This window comes from Lissotriton vulgaris, chromosome 4_1, assembly GCF_964263255.1.
Source record: "Lissotriton vulgaris chromosome 4_1, aLisVul1.2, whole genome shotgun sequence".
NCBI classification, from domain to species: Eukaryota; Metazoa; Chordata; class Amphibia; order Caudata; family Salamandridae; genus Lissotriton; species Lissotriton vulgaris.
The window spans coordinates 1,940,553,206-1,940,575,344 of NC_141691.1; positions in this window are offsets into that span (position 1 = coordinate 1,940,553,206).

The following is a 22,139-nucleotide window of genomic DNA, read 5'->3' on the forward strand; positions in this document are numbered from 1 at the left end:
GCGCACACATGTAGGGCAAAGGTTCCAGCTGGCCATGCCACCCCCCTCCATGTATCCACCCACCTATGACTCACCTATGACTCCTCAAGTGAACGCCCACATGCACGCCCATATGCACGCCCACATGCTCTTATCTCTCTCTTTCTCTTGCTCTGCCTGGAGCGCTCCTCCCTATGTACGAGATTGAATGTATAAATATTGTACTCTGTGAATAAAGTTTAGTAGACCCTTCCTGAACCTTAGTGGTGATGGAACCGATTCTCCCTTAACTCGAGTTATTGAAATAAAGCCCTTTTGAATCGGACACCACAGACTCTGCCTCTCATTATATGCATGACCCTTTGTTTAAGTATAGAAATTATGACAGGGTAATACTTTATTTTCCACATATCACATAATATCTTGGTGCAACGTTTAGAAGAGATTAGCCTAGGACACACCACCCTTACTTGGATCATGTCTTTTCTATCAAGTGAGCTCACCTCCCTATGGCTCTCAGGTGCAGGTTGCACATCATGGGGTTTCACGGGGCTTGGCTTTGAGCCCAACATTATTTAATATCTACGTTTAACCTTTGGCGTGAGTTGCTAAAAGCAAGGACCTCTCCATGGTCTCATACGCTGATGATACTCAGGTGGGGATCTATTTATACAATACCTCTGACGAACACATTGCCAAGTTCCGAAATGACATGATGGCCATCACGGAATGGATGGCAGCCAACTGTCTTCAGTTGAATGCAAGCAAATCTGAGATTCTTCTTCTAGGAAGGAAGACGCATCTCTGGAGTGATCAATGGTGGCCTGCCGCATTAGGAGCTCCCTCAACTTCAAAAAACTGTAAAAAGCTTGGACGTCTGGTTTGACTGTGCAGTAACTTTTCAGGCACAGTCAAAATCTGTGGCAGGATACTGCTTCAGACTCCTAGGTGGACTGAAACCACTGCTCAGGTTTTTCGATGCTCAAAAACACCAGACCATCATCCGGTCCACTATCCTCTCTAGACTGGATTATTGCAACTCCCTCTACCTAGGCGCTAATAAAGCAGGCATTAATCGGCTTCAGAGGGTGCAGAGCGCCACAGCACAGAACCTCTTTGCCCTCTGAAATCCTGCTTAACCTCCAAATTCATACGCAAATTGCACTGGCCCCCCGTAGAAAGGAAAATTCACTTCAAGTCCTTGTGTATCTCTCACAGAATTTATCATGCCCAAACACCTCCTGTTTTAGCCAATCTTCTCCTCCCCTATGTACTAAAACGCTCCCCCCGCTCCTCTAATCAACATCTGGTACGTGTTCCCTGTGTTAGAAGAGCATGGGCAGGAGGCCGGTTGTTCCAGGCGTTAGCTTCTTCGTTTTGGAATGCTCTCCCATGTACTATCAGGAGCATACAGGATCATGGGGTTTTCAGGAGGGCAGTTAAGAGCTGGCTCTTCCCTGAATAATCCGCTGTTCTTACTTCCCACTTCGATCTGGTAATTTGTAGATCTAGCGCTGGGACCACCCATCGCTGGGGCAGCCATGAGCCATACAAATCCAATAACATAACATAACATAACATAACATAACATAACATAACATAACATAACATAACATAACATAACATAACATAACATAACATAACATAACCTTACAGGCAACACAGATAAATGCTATTAGACTGTAAACACTGGAGCAACAGAGGAGCATTCCACAGTAATGCACTGTTCATTATCAACCAGGCATATGACTTATGGAGTCAAAACATTCATGAAACTGTATTCGACAGTTAAGTCATAAAAGCACATTGTACAAATACATTTGAAAACCAAATTTTTAAATATCTCAAATTTTAAAATACAATTAAATCATTCTATAACCATCGAATATAAAAGATTCCATCACCTTTAAAATTGTTATTTTTAGAAACGACCATTAATTCATGTCACAGGTATAATAATACAAAAATTCAAATCTTGCATTTTATACTGAGACGCATAGCATAATTCTAGTTCTAATATGAAGAACATATTGCAACAACAAGTCCTAAAAACATTAAATATAATAGGTGGTCACTCATTGAAACCTTGGTGCAATATGTTCAAACGGATTTGCCAGGCCCAGCTTAAGAACTTCGCGACAGCTATAGCAATTGGAGGTGCTGGATCTGAGCACAGTATTCGCAAGGCTACTGCGTATCTCTAATGCCCTTTGCCCTACAAATCGGTTTTATCCAGACATTACGAGGCGCAGTGTACATGGGGCAAAAAAATAATATGTGACCCACGCATTGTTCTTTGCACTTACCACATTTGTCATTACTAGAACCTCCCCATCTACAGGTAAATTCCTGGGTCGGAAGAGCACCCACTCTTAATTGAAAATACAATTTACGGTCATAAGCTTTCTCAATCAAGTCCCAATATCTTTCCAAAACTGGACGGGACTTGAGTTCGAGGAAACGACCTGTAAGGTGGGTTGAGAGACCTTGAGAGTTTTCTGATATAATACAATTTCCCAGTACCTTTCTTTCAGTTTTTCCTTCGAAGGGAACACAGCGTTTGAAGGATCATTCCAAAGCTCTAATAACCCAAGCTTCCCTAGGAGGTATCTAATTTCCTTTAGCCATGTTATTTTGTGGAACTAGTCAGATCTTATGACGTCCATGAGACCTCTAGTATAGTGTGCTAGTTCCTCTGTGCTTCATAGCCTCCGCCAATACAGTAATGGCGAAGATTCGCTAGGTGTGCCACGGGCTTCTTGCCAAGATCCAGCAATAACGGTAGTAGGGGGGTGCTTTGAGGGAGACTTGTTACTTTGCGTAAAAATGCATTCTCCAAAACAGTCACGAATTTCAGGTTTTAAACCCCCATTGCTCTGCCCCATATTGGGCTGAGCTTAGGACCTTCATCCCATAGATGTCTAAGACTGGGCTAATAGGTTTTGTCAAGGAGGTTTTAAACTTAGTTAGAATGATTCCTGCTTGCTGCTTATGCGTCAGAACAGCCCAATCAAGTTGGCAGTTCCATTGCATAACCTTCTGTACCGTAACGCCCAAATATGTGAAGGAATCAACCTGTTCCAGGGGCAGGCTATCCAGGTTACCCCAGAAAGACTTATGTTCTTTAAATGACATAAACTTGGTTTTAGCTGTGTTTACTTCCAGGCCACGTAATTTGCAGAATTCTTCTAATTGCATGAGGGCTTTGTGTAAACCACTTGGGATCTTGGAGATTATTAGAGTGTCATCCACAAACATAAGGGTTGGAATATGTAACCCTGCTAGCACCGGAGCGTCCGTAGGGGTCAGGGATAGAAAGTCGACCACCCCATTGACAAAGAGAGAGAACAGGGTAGGCACCAGAATGCATCCCTGTCGAACACCCCTGTAAACAGAGAAGTCTTCGGTCAGCTCTCCCCTACCCCCCCACCGGACCCGTGCAAAGTTATCCTCATGTAAGCGGATGATTAGAGACAGCAGCTCTGGAGCCATCCCCATTTCTCTCAGGACCTGCCATAGCTTTTCTCGCGAGACTAAGTTGAAAGCTGCCCTTAAATCGACAAATACCGCGTAAAGGGCTCCCTTACCTAAGACCACCGTCCTCCAGTACAAAGTGATGAAACGAAAGACTCGGTCTATCGTACTAGTTCGGCATCGGAAACCGGCCTGCATGGGGCTCAAGATATCATGATCCTCTATCCATGTCTGGATCTTATACAGAACCAGTCAGCCCATGACCTTCTGCGCCAAATCTGTTAAACTGATTGGCCTGTAGTTGCCAGCTAATGACTTATCGCCCTTTTTGAATACTGGGACAATTTCCGCACCCTTCCAAGAGGGTGGGACATCTGCTCCCCGGGCAATTGCATTAGCAATATGCGCAATGTAATGTCACCAGGTTTGTTTATCATTAACAAAAACGTCTGCCGGAATACCATTCATGCCCGGTGCTCTACCCCCGGTCACTGCAGCCAGCGCCCTATCAACATCTGCTGGGGTGAAAACCACCCCTTCGTAATAGGTATGGTGGAGCAGTTCATAAGACTCATCATCACTACTCCTTGCATACTGTGACTTGAAATAGTCAAACCAGGCATGTTGAGCCACATTATTCTGTGGACGATCAGGACAACCTCCCCATCCCATTTGAATATGTCCCAAAACAACTTGGGGTTCTTGGCCGCACAAGCCTCTTTAGGATCCCTCCACTTCTCTTCATCCTAGCTCTTTTTAGCTTCCAGCTTTGCTTTCCTATAGCAGGCCCGTGCTGACCTTACTATAGATATACCTTTTGTCTGTAGGGCACTGCCAAGACTAACCCGAGCTTTTCGGCAAGCTGAATTGTACCATCCCTTCGGTTTACTTCTCCTTAAGCTCCTTCCTGATTTGGGCTTACAAAAATAGGTATTTAGGCCCTTGAAAAGTTTAGTATGGATATCCGTCACGTTAGGGCTGGTTTCCATACTAACGGTAGCAGAACCCAGCACTGACAGTGCATTGGTTACATCTTTGTTAATTGCAGCTACTATTTCAGGATTTTCAGTGATTCTGCTACATTTTTAGATGGCGCATGTCGTTGGCTAAAACATTGTCGGGCACTAATCCTCCCTGGGTAGATGGTGCGCCCTCGGCGAGGGACAAGTTGAAAATGGAGGTGAGCGGGTGATGGTCACTCTCAATACGATTAGTAACCTCCTTGTCTATAAGATAGGACCATAGCCTTAGGTGAACAAGCAAGTAATCAATATGGCTAGACCTAAGGCCGTTGTCAAAAATATTACTGCCTAACTTGTCTGATGCGGTACGCCCATTAGCTGCCCTCAGATGATTACCCATGCACAATCCTTTCAACTGAATTGCTGCCTCTGTCCACTTTTTTATTGGAAGACACTTGGGACAATAAATGCTACAGGACACAAAAGCAGTAGTCAGCAGCCACTCGATCTCTCTTAGATCATTGTTTCTGTGCTCTTTAGGTAGGATTTATGCTTCAAAGTACTCTTATTATTCAAGCTGGTGAAATTGTGTAGATTCAGTATTGTTGCATCTCAAAAGTAATGCGTAATTACTGAAATTACCCTGATTACTCCAGCTCGATAAAAATGTTGCCCAGGCCTGGAGAGATATTCCTCGCCATGAAACTCAAGTTTTCCCATTCTGAGCTTTTCCAGCAAAAAACAATGGTTTCACAGGGACCTTGTTTAATGCTTTTCTGACGTCATGGAATCCTCCTGTGGTATAGTCTGCTGCCTTATCCACTGAACTATTTTGACTTTCAGCAAAAAGTCCCAAGGTATTACCTCCGAAAGGGTGCATCTCCGTCAGCCTAAAATCTTACCTAAGTCCCGATCTAATGTGTCCTGTTGAGTGATTTTTGGCTCTATTTTAACTTTTTACTAAGGTTCTAAAATTCAAACAGTTTAGGTACCCCTTATTAAATTATTGTCCCATTGATGTTATTTTATTCAATAAATAATGACTTTTTAACTACTTTGGCATTTCAAAATGCTCTATTAATTTTCCAAGTTTAGCAGTGGCAACTGCCTGGGCATGGGGATGGTAAGGCATGGGGAAAGGATAAAAAAAACGTACCCTTGTCACCATGCTCCGCATACCTCTCCTCCATCCTCTTGATATACTATTTGCACCAGAACCACCCATGTTCCCGTACTCTCTCAGCCAATCAAGATTCTGCATGAGCAGGGTCATGATTGGTCTGAGTGGCCTTAGTGCCTGGGACCCTGGGCATGTTCTCCACGGCGGTGTGCAAAACAGCCCGGTGGAGAACCTGCTAAGTGCGAATGGCGGTTTGGCCGGCCCAAGAGGGCCGAACAAACCATTAGGCACACTTAGAGGAGTGCAAACCACTCATCAATATGCTCTGGCATCACAGAGCCCAGCCCTGCCACGACCTGGCTCTGAGTCCGGCACAGACAAATAAAATGATAATAACACCCTATTATTATCATTGTATTTGTATTTTTTGCACTGCTGGAAGAGCAGAGGGGCAGAGGAGCTGCTACTGAAGTTTAGGCTGTCTGTTCTTTTCTATATCTACCAACAGCTGAGCTCAGGTTTAAAGGGTTAAAATAATGACACCTTTAAAAGACCAGGATAGGGCCTATATCACCTGTGGTAGACCTCAGTCCCCAACTAATACACTGCTTTCTCATAGAAACGTTTGCAAATCATAGAATTCACTGAATACAATTCCTTCTCTGCTAAAGTTTCTTCTCAATGGTTTGTCTGAAAATCACATCATGAAGTTTATTTTTTTTTTAAGTGATGCTATATTTCTCTGCAGAGCAACTTCTTCTACAAGACAAAAATAATATTGTGTATCAGTCGGAAAGGCAACGGAGGGATCCTTAATTTTATGTTAATTTCCATGATCTATTGATTTTGTCATTTCTCTGTGTATTTTGCATGGACACCCTCCACTATTACACCCCTTCTCCTGCCTCAACCCCTACTTAATACTCAAGAAAACACACTGCACAATTGAAATTTCCATCAGCACAAACTTCATCTGTGTGTGTATATGGTCACAAACCATAAGTGGGTAATTTGTGTCCTGGGAATCCACATCTACAGGTTGATTATATGTCACTTCACAGCAAAAATAAGTGTGAGTTGAGCTCTTGGGCATAAGTCACTGTTTGACACAGAGGCAAACATTGTATATCAACAGGTCTATCATGAAAGGTGTCAATCACCCACAGTCCTTCATCATTGATACATTGAGAAGCTCCTCCTCCTATAGGTGATCCTCCTTATAGAGATTTTCTATACCAGGGAAAGATGTGTCTGGGCATTAGGGACATCACTTTGTGTGCTTCTCAGAAGCAAACTCCCATTTCGGTGGTTGTTTTTTTCAGAGACACAATTTACACCTGGCACCTGCAACATGGAGGCTTGCCCAGTATTTAGTTTTGGTCACAGTGCTTCCACCATACTTTTAGAATCACATTTGACAAAACAATCTCTACAGCATGGCATGGATATTTAAATATGCCAGGAAGTTTTCATCTTGGAAGATGGAACCTACCAGCAGGCTAGCAGGTTATATGCGAAGGGCTAAACGAGTTGAGCCCTGGAGAAGTGTGGCTCAATGATTATAGCGGCAGACCCTGATGCAGAGGTCTAACCCGGGACCAGAGTTCAATTCCCTGCCTCGGTGGGTCTTGGGCTCAAAATTCGATGGACCTGATAAATCTCGCCTCGGTGCCTATTCCAATCAATGAAGTCCCACTCAGCAACTCTGGGCAATAGCTTGCTTAATCTCCACAACGGCCCCCACAACGCTAAGGATGCCTGGCCTCCACGTTAGGGGTGCCCAGGAGTGGACACCACACAGCGGTATTCGTACAAGCGCCTTGAGACCCTTGCAGGTGAGTAGTGCACTATACAAGTATCAATTTACATTTTTTTTTTACAGTTGCTTCATCTGAGATAAACTCTAACAATTGTTTTTTAAACTGTTGACTGTGGTCCTTTTCAGGAGTTATCCAGTTGCTTCTTTATGAATAACTCCTTCAGACTGAGGTTGCTTTCACCCTGATAGTATCATCTTACTGGGGTGCGGTGAGAAAGCTGATGATTAAGCATGCCACACAATGTGGGTGATTCTTCCTTTTCCAATATATTGAAAATCTCAATAAACATTTGGTCCTAGAACGTAGTCTAAGTAAAACTTTATTTCTTTCACAACTATATTGCTGTGTGGTTGAATGTATTTGATAAGGAGGAAATGCAGTGACTGTCGGGCATATTTACAAGCACCTATCATGAAAGGAACATCAGTTTTAGAGACGTTCCGGTGGCGATATGTGCTTCACCTTATTTACAAGGCCCTCTTTCATGTTGTACTTAGCGTGAAAGGGGAGTGCAATGGGTGTTGCGGAGGGCGTCCCACTACAACACCCATTGATTTTGACGCTGCCCCCTATTTACAAGGGCAGTGTAAATAGGAGGCAGCACCAAAATAATGATCAGGGAAAACCGGGTTTTATACAGGCGAAATGAGGAGAAGTGCTTTATTTCTCCTCGTGTTTGTTGTTTACATATTTGCTGCGTTGTGCAGCATACATAGAAACAGCAAAAGGCCATTGATTGTTTATGTGCAGGAAGGGAATCCTTCCTGCACATAAACAATCTCACATATTGTAACTTCTATGTGTGCTGCATTAAGCAGCACACATAGAAGTGATAAAATGCGATTTAAATGATGCAAGGGTGCCTGCGTTGGTGCTAGGCTACTAAATTTAGCCCCAGCACAGGGGAAAATGCAGGGCTGCACCATATTATTGTAAATATGGTGCAGCCCTGCGTTACTGAAGTGGTGAAATATACCATTAAGCCTAGAAGGCTAATGCCACGCTCCGTCACTTCATTGTCAATATGCCCCTGTGCCTTTTACTCTTTTGTTGTGATATATATTAACTTTACTACTGGTCAGCAGGAGTAAGGTGCAGAGAGTTTCACAGCCAGCAAAAAAAAGATAAAGCAAAAATCTGGGGTACATTACGCGAAGGATAGCCATTTCCTACGGGCACGCTTTCAATGTTTCATGTTGAATATCGTTATTCTACATTTATTTCAGTACGTGACCTCAAGCCCCTAACAGTGTTAAACATACTTGCACTACTTAACCTTTTAGATGTTATTTGTGAGAAAATATGTTTTTGTCATCTTAAGGTAGGACCAGGTTAAAGAATGTTTAAGGAGGGTGGTTGTTTCAAGACCTTTGCTCTATCCCCTTTATGATGCGTCCAACAGATAAAAACTACCACTGATATGGGAATGCAGTGTGCTGTCAGCCCTTTTGGTTGTGGCTGAAAAGGCCAAGAGTTGATTCTCTCTTTTTTTTTTGGTCCTCATTCTGACAATTGACTTGTTGGCAATACTCCCTTTCCCTTACTGGTGGCCGGATGGGAATAGAGTCTTTCCACACAAGAAATTTAGCTGCTTCTACTCCTACCCCTCTCATGCATAACATGCAGATGAAGGGGACCAGAACCAACAGATATTTATTGACGGGTCACACGCCATATTTAGTTGACTTGTATGTATGATGTTACTTTTAAACTCATAAAAAAGGGGTGGTACAGACAATTTCCAAGCTTTGCAGATCTCTCGTCCTCCCAGTAAAATGACATAAAAAATTAATCTGGCTGCCATTTTATTTGATAACAAAATGCTATCTTGGCCTAGTCCCAAAAATGTAAGTACCGGTTTTACTTCTATCTGAATTCCTGTTACATTCGTCAGATATTCGCATAAGTCCATCCAAAATGTAATAATCACTGGGCAAGTTAAAAACATATGACAGTCATTTGCTAGTGGATCTTGGCATCTCGAACAAACATACTGAGTTCCAGAAAATGTTGTCAATTTCGCAGGGGACCAGTAGACCCAATTAAGGGTGAAAAGATGGTTTTGCTTGAGATACGCAGGTTTAACTGTCTCTCGAAGCAATGCAAAGGAGCCCAATCAAGCCTTGCTCAGATTAATATTTTCCACATAATTTTGCCAAAGCTTTTGGATATCCTAATATATATCATCTTCTGCTTCAATCAGGGTTCGATACCACTAGGCCACTTCTTTATTAATATTCCCCATTTTCATAGCTTGAATTAGCCAGGCATCATCCATCTGCTCCTCCCAATGCTGCCTAGCCCACCAAGCAAAGAAATGATAATATTTGAATCTGGTTAAATGTCCACAAGTACATAGAGTCAGGGATTCCCAAGTGATCAGATCCAAACCTGTTTTTGAATCTCCCCACCGAGAGATACCTTCAGGTATTCCTAATTTGTTCTGTATATAAACCCAGTTCCTCACTGCCTATAGCAAGATCTTAAGTGTTACCTTTTTACAAAATGTTGGGTCTCCAAACTTAAAAAGGAACTGCTCTTTTTCATCCCCCAGATCACTAAGCATTGCTCCATAAATAATACCTATTGCAGAATCATCTGGTTTATTTAGTAACATCCTAAAGTTCTTAAAATGAAACACATGTACATAAATCCATAAATCTGGCAAGGCGAGTCCCCCTTCTCTAGCTTTCTCCTGAGCCTTTCCCAAGATATACGGGAACCCTTTGACGCCCAAACAAAACTTCCAATCTTGCCCTGTTTTTTCGCTACCTCGTTTTTTATCAAATGGGAGGGGTATGTTATTAAAAAGAAAAGTACATTTTGGGAGTATGATCATTTTGATCAAGTTGACCCTACCATATAGATTAAGAGAGAGATTTGCCCATCTAATCAATAATTTCCCAACCTCCTGACTGGTCTTCCTCCAATTAACCGTAGGGACATCAGCTAACATCTGAGTAATTATAATTCCGAGGTATCGCATCTGCAGTTTTACCCCGGGGTCTGAGATGGTTGATTCCACTCCATAACTTCAGTTTTGTCCCTATTTACACTATACCCCGATAGTGTCTCAAACAGTACTGCTTTAGTCAACAAACAGTGGATGGAATCCTTGGGATTCTGCATATATAGAATTAAATCATCCACGTATAAAGCTAGTTTAGCCTCAAAGTTTTTATATCTAAATGGAAGGATGGAGGAATCTTGTCTGATTAATACCGCAAAAGGTTCAATATGAATATTGAATTTCCAACCCAGGCCCATTATCCTCTCTGTATAATTAAGCCATATACCCCGCACTTCAGCGCCAATTTTTGTATTAGTATCCAGTATCTGACCAGTGGAGTTCTCTTTCAGGCTGCTTATATGATTACGAACTTTATCAGGTTTGGCTTTCCAAGACAGAAGCCGATCACTCTTCTCACCATATGTGAAATTCTAGAGTTTATTGACCTTCCGTCTGTTCATTAAAATGTTATCCAAAACACACTGATATTTTAGGTGGAGGCTCCCCAATTCCTTAGTAAGAAGTATTACCTTATTAAAAGACTCTAAGGAATCCTTTTGTAATTCTAACTCCTTAGTTTGAATATTTTTCAGGAGGTCGTTATCTCTCTGCCTAGAAGTGCTATTCTTCCCGGTCATAATAGATGTACCCAAGGCTCTAAAAAATGCATTGAACGCATCCCAGATAACCTGAATTTTTTCTGACCCATAGTTATCTTTAGAAAAAGTCATAACCTCTTCTCGCATCTTTAATTGGACAGCCTCAGCTAATAAAACTATCCGGTCCAAAGTCCATTTTGTTATACCCCTCTTGTCCTGAAATCTCAGAGAAAGGCATACCACAGAATGATCAGAGAGGGTAGCAGGAAGATGTTTGACCCTTTCAACTCCCTCAACTAGACATTGATCAATTAAAAAATAATCTATGCAGGAGTGATGGCCATGTTTTTTGCTGAAAAAGTATATCCCTTCTTATCCCCATCTTAATTCTCCAAACATCTACTAAATTTAATTCTTGAATCAATGTTTTGAGTGCAGCTCAAAACATTTTTGTATTATATTTTATTTTTGAAGTTCTATCCAAATTCGGTCTTTGGACTAGGTTAAAATCACCTCCAATGATCACTGGGCTATTAGTTAACAGAAGGGAGGCCTCCAATTTAATTTATCCCGATTTGGCCCGTAATAATTAACACACACTAACGCCCTAATATGGATTTTAATGTGAGCTAATATCCACCTCCCTGAAGAGACTTTCCAATTTGATACCACTGTTTGATCTTATAATTATGGCTACTCCTCTTGTACTACCCCTCAGATTGGAGCTAACCACATCCTGGACCCAAGACCATTTGTTAAACATGATCAAACATTTGCTTTCTTCTAAACTAGTCTATAACATTAGCCTCGGATTTCTTAAGGAACTCCATGATACGGGCCAATTTCTTCATAGGTCTCACCCCATTCACATTCCATGAGGTGATATACACCAGATTCTTACTCATTTACTTATTAAAGAGACCTCAGCTCTCCTGATCCATAATATAAAAGAATCATTAACTCAAGATTAGTAAAAACAGCCAAGACATTTAACAAAAATATACCTATACTATATGGCTGATTGAGGACCCTATTTTTTTCTTTTTCTCCCACATGCTCCCAACACCCTGTGACCTCCCCCCCACCCAACCCGGAGACCCCCCCTGACTATCTCTTGGGGCGCGCACACTTCGAGATACCCCCATGCTAACAAGACGAGTCCAGGTGCCGAACTCAATATTAGCATTCACATACTTACAGCTATAAACAATGTTACTATGGTGACTTATTGCCATAAGTTCAACCATTCAACTGCAGGTAACATGTACCCTGATATACAGATATATCCTGCAATGGGGGGAAAAAAGGATACTATTGCCACTATTAAACTAAATCCTTTCCCCCCCTATTCCTTTGCACCTTATTGGTGCCGATGAACCTCGACTCCGTTCTATTTAGAAATGATTTACAAGTTATGTTTTCTTCGGGCTGTCCTTATATGAATCTACACTCTATTCTGCTCCTCCCATCTGCTCTAACAGGGCATCTACTTCCTCCGGCTCTCGAAAGTTATACATTTTATTCTTCCACTTGATCTTCAACATGGCGGGAAATTTCATATGTACTTGGGCACTCAGACCGGAGTTCGTTCATTTTTTAGCCTAAAAGCCACTGCCGCTTTCCTGTTCTTTTGCCCAAATCAGATCATATTAGATATGTAGAGTCCCCAAACGTCAATGACCGTTGTTTCAATGCCTGGGCTAAGACAAGCTTTTTAATTGAGTAAGTTAGAAAATTAACCAGTATCTTCCTCAGGGCTTTCTTCCCTGTCTGTATCCTATAGGGATCTCTATGCACTCTCTGGAGCTCTTTTCCCCAGTCTACATCAGCTCTATCTGGGAACAGCTCACCCAACAACCGACAAACCAAACCTTTTATATCTGCCCCTTCTGCATTTTCAATAATTCCCAGGAGGAGAATATTATTTTGCCTTGCCTGAAGCTCGAGTCTTTCCATTTCCTGCTGTAATTCCTTGTTACCTTGTTTAAGCTTCTCGATCTCTCTAAAGTTGGAACCAGTGGTCTCACCCAGAGCCTTCACCTCCTCTTCCAAGCTCTCAGTTCATTTGGCTAAACCATCAATTTGCTGCTCAAGGATCTCCCCTCTGTCCTGGATATCCTTTTGATTGCTTTCAGAAGTCTCAAATTTAGCTAAAATGTCATGTCTCAAGCTATTCAGAAGGGCCACTAACTAACCACCTGAAATCTCTGATGTGTCTCCCTCTTGAATGACATGCAACACCACAGGACTCGTGGCTCCGTTCAGGGCTGCTCCATTTGCATAATTTATATCATTTTCGGGCCCATCTAAGATGGCTCGTTGGATTTTCCTGGGCCTCCGCAAGTGGAGTTAAATGATTCTCCAGCCTCAATAGAATACCCTGAAACCCGGGGGATACCACTTTCTCAGCTGGGTTTGGTAAGATCTTATTAACTCTGACAACCGGTTGTGAACCTGCAACCTGCTCCATTATTTTAAAGTATGACCTAAGAGAAGGTAGTTGTTTGGGTAAGGCCTGCAGTTTTCTTGACCCACACTTTTTGATTGGAGCTTTTTTGCGTTCTTTTCAAGAGGGGTCTTAGGAGTCACCACCCAAGGGGGTTCGCTACCTTTATCTTTAGCTGTCGTTTTCTTAGTCTTTTCAGGGGCAGATCGAAGTTGATATCTACTCCTTTCTGACGAAGATCTCCCACCTTTCATATTGGTATTCTCACAGCAGGAGTTTAAGTCATCTGAAGATGCAAAGTCTGATGTGATGACCTTAGCCCCCCCCTTTGCCAGAACTTATGAAATGGTGTGTGTTAGATACTGAGGTTCGGGGATGAGACTCACTTTCCATCCAATCCGTCCCACCTTTAATGTGGCTTTTAACTCCGTCCCTTTGCTGTAAGGGCCCTAGCGGGTTCGCAAACAACCACATCAGGCAGTCCAAGCACTCCAGACACTCTAGGCAATCCAAATTCACCAGTTCTGAGCTTAAGGGCTTTGTTGCTTTTAAACTTTTTATCACCTTTTTTATGCGTCCGGTTGACAAAGATACCGCGCTTTCCTGCAAGGAATAATTCAATTGTGCGGATTTCCGCCAACACTCCATCGCCAGACTCCAACTCCCTAATGGGGCGGAGACACGTCTCTCTGCAGCAGTGGTAGGGAGGATAGTATTCAGACCCATTCAACCTTACTGTGGCGTAGCTGCAATCGTGATAGTAGCAGATGGTCAGGTCACCGCGCTGTAAGAAGCTGCTACTGTCTGCGCCGTATATGATTTTTTATCCGATTCCTCCTGCAGCCTAATAGACCGCTCTCAATTCACTGCGCTCTAAAGATTGCAGCACAACAACGCAGACCGCCGCCAATTCCCTGGTTCCAAACACCGGACTCGTCTCGCCTCACGCAGGGTGTCTCCAGACTGGCGTCAGCCAGCCGCCATGTTCACGACCACGTGGCCCGAGTTGATTCTCTCTTTGGTGGTGTTTGGTTGTGTGAGGTTAGCAGATTTTGTTTAGTGCTACCAACACAATTTTTGTATTAGAGGATTTGTTTAATGTTTTGATTTGTAGTGCTTTTTGTAGTTCTTGTGAAAGTAAATTGTGGTAAATTTTTAAAGATCTTTGTTGTGTATAATAACTGTGGACGGGGAGCCAAAAGACCTTTTCTGCTTTTTTTCCTCTGAATTACATAGTCCGTGTCGAGGGTTTCGCTGGAGTAAAATGTGCTCCAACAATGCATTTCAGTCTTTCAGTCTACAACAAAAGAACATACAATCAAACAAAGTAGTGATATGCTTATTATCAATGAGTTAACTAAAACCATATTAAAAAGGAAAAAAGAGAATAAAAAATAATCAAAATGGTTGCATATATGAACAAGCATGTGCAATGCAATGGTCTCAGCATCATTAAAGGTAGAGCTATTGGCATTGCTCATGAATTTTTTTTTCTTTAAATCAAAAATAAATGGGCATTGTCATTAACATTGCCAATACACAGCACTCTGCACTCAACAGCACACAATGCTCTGCACACTTGCTCTGCACTCACTGCTCTGCACACTCACTCTGCACACTCACTACTCTGCACACTCACTACTCTGCACACTCACCACTCTGCACACTCACTACTCTGCACTCTCACTACTCTGCACTCACCACTCTGCACTCACCACTCTGCACTCACCACTCTGCACTCACCACTCTGCACTCACCACTCTGCACTCACCACTCTGTGCACTCACCACTCTGCACTCACCACTCTGCACTCACCACTCTGCCCTCACCACTCTGCACTCACCACTCTGCACTCACCACTCTGCACTCACCACTCTGCACTCTGCACTCACCACTCTGCACTCACCACTCTGCACTCACCACTCTGCACTCACCACTCTGCCCTCACCACTCACCACTCTGCCCTCACCACTCTGCCCTCACCACTCTGCACTCACCACTCTGCACTCACCACTCTGCACTCACCACTCTGCACTCACCACTCACCACTCTGCACTCACCACTCTGCAATCACCACTCTGCACTCACCACTCTGCACTCACCACTCTGCACTCACCACTCACCACTCTGCACTCACCACTCTGCACTCTCCACTCTGCACTCACCACTCTGCACTCACCACTCTGCACTCACCACTCTGCACTCACCACTCACCACTCTGCCCTCACCACTCACCACTAAAAATACAGAAAGCGGACACCTCCCTGTTAGAATCCGAGGGAAGCGAAGACGCGCCCAGAGATGACCACGTGAGCTCGTTCGCATGGGGAAGGAACATCGCTTAATCTTAAATACCATGAAGTGATTGTACTGTGGAAGAACGCCGCTACTCGGCCAGCATGGGCTCCAACTTGTTAAGCTCTTGAGATAACTAAATTGATTAGCGTGAATGCCCTTGTGGGAAATCAGCCCATTCTCTTGTACAAGCCGCCCGTGAATACAAAGAGAACACAGGCTACCTGATGTACGGCAGCCAACCAAAACACCGGCGGAAAGCAATTACTTTCCGGCAGGCCCGTACACTTCTCATAATAAGCACCAATTTAAAATCCGCACCACCGCCTTACCTTTAAAGGCATGTGAGGCGCTTCAATTCGATATTTATCTCTCCCCATCATATAATTTTAAAGGTACTTTACTTTACAGAAGACCAGAAACCAGGGCAGACTTCTTGACAGAAATACTTACCATCTTAGAAACTTCTGGCACTGACAACTCGATAACCCTGCTAGGTGACTTTAATTTCCATTTGGAATGTGCCGAAGACAAGGACACCATATCACTGCAATCTGAAATGGAGGTCTTTGGTCTATCTCAGCTGGTGAAAGGACCTACTCATAATGCAGGCCATACCTTAGATGGTATTTTTACCAATTTGGAAAATATATCAGTGTCTGATATTTTACCTATGACCTGGTCCGATCATCATTTGGTTTTAGCAACCATTCAAATTAACAAAGTCACAACCCCTTCTACATACTCTTCGCGAGAACTGTTCAAGGTCTGGAAAGATATCAACATCCCCTGCTTCAAGGAAGCGCTACTGAACTCCACTCCCAAATGGGCGGATGACCCAGATACCGCTGTTCAACAATATCACACATGGGTAGGCCAGGCGGCCAACAAACTGGTACCTGAAAAAAGAATGTCCAGAAATAGAAGTACCCCTTCAGCCCCTTGGTATACTGAAGAGCTCAAAAAACTGAAACAGCAATGTCGAAATAAAGAAAGAATATGGAGGAAAAAGTATGATAATCAGGATAAGATAGCGTACAAGGAACTCTTAACTCAATATAAACTTCTAATAATAGAGACTAAAAAGAAGTACTATACAGAGCAAATCGAAAGCGCACAAAATTCGAATAAAAAGCTTTTCGAAATAACTAAACATCTTGCGGGATGCGCCCCAGATCTCAATCCTCCTTGCTCGCAAGAGTTCTGTGATTCATTAGCAACATTTTTCTTCACCAAAGTAAATGATATATTCGCAGCATTTAACCAAGGTGAAGATCAATGGATCAGGAAAACAAATACCTCCCCTCCAACAATACCCTTTCTTGCTTTGCAGAGGTAACAGAGGCCAACATCCAGGACATCGTGAAAACAATCAAATCCGGATCAGCTTTGGACCCCTGCCCTTTAAACTCTCTAAGGTCAATAATAGACACCGTAATCCCAGCTATTACTCAAATGACCAATCTCATGTTCCACACAGGCATCTTTCCTAACCAGTTGAAAAAAACTCTTCTCAAACCACTCTTGAAGAAACCTGGCTTGGACAAAGCAGAATTAAAAAACTATAGGCCTATAGCTAACCTGCCCTTTATTGCTAAGGTAGTGGAAAAAGCCATGAACTTTCAACTTGCGGGATTCATCGAGCAACACCATCTGCTCGATAAAACACAATTTGGGTTCCGTAGGTATCATGGGACGGAAACAGCCCTTATAAAGGCAGCAGACGACATTCGATTAATCAGAGACCAAGGTGGAACTGCACTACTGGTGCTCTTGGACTTATCAGCTGCCTTCGACACGGTTGACCATAAGATCCTAGTCAACCGTGTCGAAAGGATGGGAGTGCAAGGCCTAGCAAAAGACTTAATAGCGTCTTTTCTAGCAGAAAGATCCCAGGCAGTCATACTGAGCCAATATGAATCGGCTGAACTATCACTGCCGTGTGGGGTACCACAAGGTTCATCCCTTAGTCCGACACTATTTAACATCTATGTGTCGGACCTCGCTAATACCATCAAAGCGCACGGGATGAACCTTACCTCATATGCAGATGATACTCAGCTGATACTGGCTGTCAGAAATGATGGGGAAACAGTGGCGGAAAATTTCAAGACAGGTATGCTGGCCATTGGAAAATGGATGTCAGAAAACTGCTTGAAATTAAATTCCGACAAAACCGAGGTGGTCACTTTTGGCCACCTCAGCCCAAGCTGGTCCCCCACTTGGTGGCCATCATCTTTCGGAGCTGTACCTGAACCACTTACGAAAGTGAGAAACTTGGGTGTCATCTTTGATGATAACCTAAATTTCATGGCTCACGCCAACCAGACAGCCTCCAATGCCTTCTACAAGCTACGATTGGTGAGGAAGATTCTTCCGTTTCTCCCTACCAATGTGGGAAAGACATTGGTTAGCGCAATGGTCCTTTCAGCGCCGGATTATTGCAATGGCTTGTTTGCAAATGCCCAAGTTAAGACAATCAAGAAACTGCAAACAATCCAAAATGCAGCAGCCAGACTTCTCCTCAACATTCCTAAATTCAAACCTATATCCGAATCCTTGAGGAGTCTCCACTGGCTACCTGTTAGGAACCGAATTAAGTTTAAGACGCTATGTATCGTCTACAAGGCACTACACCATCAAGCGCCTCAGTTCCTCTGCGATCATCTCGTCCCGTACATTCCTACTTGAATGTTACGGTCTGCAGGACAGAATGACCTGATAGTGCCTCGAACCAGACTGGTCAACTGGGGAGACAGACGTTTTTTAGCTGCCGCCCCAAGATTATGGAACACGCTTCCACAAAATATAAGATCAAGTCCAAATCTACTGTCTTTCAGGAAGAAACTGAAAACGTGGCTATTTAACCTATGAATAACGGTATAGATCACTCAGGAGGGTATAACAGTACAGCGCCGAGACGCCTGCGGGCAATTGTTCGCGCTTAATAAATGCCAAAAAATAAAATAAATAAATAAATGGACGCAACATAAAGCAATCTGCAATGCATCTTTGTTCTGCGAAATAACCGCTCGTGGCCCGCATCGCTATTGTTTAGGCACTAATCAAATGCTACAGCTGGCTGCGCCGCACGACGCCAACATAAATAAGGTCGGCACTTTCACACTCACCCCTTGCATGCAGCCATTGTAACTCCACAGACCACACTTTGTCCCCAGCAGTCTTAGTATCGCGGCCGCCCCGGAAGTCAGGCACGGTCGCCTGTGACGGGGGCGGGTCCACGTTCAAACCGGAAGAGGAGGCAGGCTGAGTCGTTGCGTCTCGCGGCCCGGGGCTCCTGTGTGCGGTGTAGAGCCCCGGGGCCGCGCCAGCAGGAGGTTGGGCGCCGCGTGCTGAGGTAAGGTAAGTTCCAAAAGGCTGGAGCGGGATTGGTGCACGTGTGTGTGTGTGTGTATGCTCGTGTGTGTGTGTGTATGTATGTGTGCGACGGTGACGGGGGGGGGGGCCTCGTTGCACTTGTGTGTGTGCGCGCGTGTGTGTATGTGTCAGGGGTGGTGTCTCTGTATGTATGTATGTGCGTGCGTGCATGGGCGCTTGTGTGTGTGTGTATGCGCATGCGTGTGTGGTGCTTGCGCTTCCCAGGAGACAGCGCCTGGCCACAGCGCGCGTTCCAGTTACAAATCGCCTCGAAGGATGCGCGTGGCCGGGACTGTCTCCTGGGAAGCATAGTCGCTGACAAAAGATCTCGGCGGAGACGCGCTTCCGCGCGTTGACGCCGAGACCTAGAAAGGTCACAATAACTGTGAAAGAGGAAAAATAAAGGGGGAGGAAGTCTAATAGTAACAAGACTAACTATACAATAAAGAAGCAGGAGAGCTCAGCATAATATGAGAAATAACAATTTGAAGACTAATGGCTGTAAAAAATGCAATCAGAAAAGGGAAATAAAGTAAAATAAATAAATAAGTAAATAAATAAATAGAGAAATAATATACCAGTAAGACGATTCATGGGGGTTTGGGGACTTCTTCCAGCAATGGATGATGTTGGGTACATTTTTGTGCAGAAGTAACTAAGAAAATGGTTACACAGGACCAAATCTGTTCTCTTTTAAGAAGTAGGGAAAGAGGGGAGACATATGCACGATCGAGGCGGTGGATGTAGCAAACACTATACAACCAGGCTTGAAAAGAAAGCTGTATGGATTGTTTCCAGTTTTTTTATATTTGCAATTAATAAATCTACAATGGCAGTTTTACATATAAGGGCTTGTCACTGTTCAGAAAGTGTACCTAGAAAAATGTCTATAGGTGAAAAAGAAAAATGTGTATGAAAGATTACATTGATTTGAGACCATACTTTCAACCAGAATTAGTGAGTGTAGGGAAAAGCATGTGATATAAGTCAGCATTTGTAGCCAACAATTTGGAGTGATTGTGGGTTTGAATTTGTTTAGGGACACTGGAGTAAATATAAGTATAAAAAGAAAAGTGTATGTGTTGTACTTGCTGATCTTGAAGTCTTGCGAACTTTTAGCCAAAATTTATCCCAAAATGTAGTGGACCATGAGGTGAGAAAGTCATGTTCCCATTGTAACTTAATGTTAGTTTTTGTTCTATGTTCTGGGAGTTTATTGAGGAATTTATAAATAGATGAGGCATTTGGTTGGATATTTAAAATGCCCGGAGACGCAGGGGACGCCTTCCCGGGATGGGGAGGCCGCCCTCCCCGGGCCCTCAGGGGCCCCGGCCGGAGCCGCTGAACTCAGCCGAGCGAGGGGAGGCTTCCTGGGCGCAATGGAGCCCCGTCCCGGGGCTTTGGCAGTGTGGCATGTCGGTGGATGGGGCCCAGGGCCGTAGCACACAACCCGGGGCCCGGCCGGGCCCCTGGACCCAGCCGGGGCTCCCGGGCCCGGAGGCGCAGGGGAAGCCTCCCCGGGCCCTCCGGACCCCGTCCCAGGCACCCTGCCACGCAGCAGGACCATGGACAGAGCCCGGGATGGGGAGGCCGCCCTCCCCGGGCCCTCAGGGGCCCCGGCCGGAGCTGCTGAACTCAGCCGAGCGAGGGGAGGCTTCCTGGGCACAATGGAGCCCCGTCCCGGGGCTTTGGCAGTGTGACATGTCGGCGGATGGGGCCCAGGGCCGTAGCACACAACCCGGGGCCCGGCCGGGCCCCTGGACCCAGCCGGGGCTCCCGGGTCCGGAGGCGCAGGGGAAGCCTCCCCGGGCCCTCTGGACCCCGTCCCAGGCACCCTGCCACGCAGCAGACCAAGGACAGAGCCCGGGATGGGGAGGCTGCCCTCCCCGGGCCCTCAGGGGCCCCGGCCGGAGCTGCTGAACTCAGCCGAGCGAGGGGAGGCTTCCTGGGCACAATGGAGCCCCGTCCCAGGGCTTTGGCAGTGTGGCATGTCGGTGGATGGGGCCCAGGGCCGTAGCACACAACCCGGGGCCCGGCCGGGCCCCTGGACCCAGCCGGGGCTCCCAAGCCCCGAGGCGCAGGGGAAGCCTCCCCGGGCCCTCCAGACCCCGTCCCGGGCACCCTGCCACGCAGCAGGACCAAGGACAGAGCCCGGGATGGGGAGGCCGCCCTCCCCGGGCCCTCAGGGGCCCCGGCCAGAGATGCTGAACTCAGCCGAGCGAGGGGAGGCTTCCTGGGCACAATGGAGCCCCGTCCCGGGGCTTTGGCAGTGTGGCATGTCGGTGGATGGGGCCCAGGGCCGTAGCACACAACCCGGGGCCCGGCCGGGCCCCTGGACCCAGCCGGGGCTCCCAAGCCCCGAGTCGCAGGGGAAGCCTCCCCGGGCCCTCCGGACCCCGTCCCGGGCACCCTGCCACGCAGCAGGACCAAGGACAGAGCCCGGGATGGGGAGGCCGCCCTCCCCGGGCCCTCAGGGGCCCCGGCCGGAGCTGCTGAACTCAGCCGAGCGAGGGGAGGCTCCTTGGGCACGACGGAACCCGTCCTTGTCCTTTGGCAGTGCGGCAGGCCGGGGGACCGGGCCCAGGGCCGTGGCACCCGACCCGGGGCCCGGCCGGGCCCCTGGACCCATCTGGGAGCCCGGAGGCGCAGAGACCTCCCCGGGCCCTCCCGGACCCCCTCCAGGGCTTCCTGCCACGCGGCAGGCCCAGGAACGGACCCGGGGCTGGGGCAACATCCTGGCCCACCCATGCTGCCGGCTAAGGACCGCTAGGCCGAGAGGGGTCCCAGAGTACCTTGTCCCTAGTAATCCGGAGGAAGGCTACCCCGCTTTCTGGGAACAAGTGCGCACCGTGAGGCTCCGGGGACCCTAGGCGCAAACGTGCCCGACCTCCTGGAGCCCTGGCTGGGATCCGGGAGGCGAATGGCACCTCATCGGGACTTCCAGGGAAGCCCGGCTCTCTGGTCGCCCCATAGGAAAGCATTGCGGGCGACCAGATGGCCGAGGGGGTCAGGGCAGCCAGATAGCCAAGACCGAAAGGGCCGCCCGAGGCCTTCGC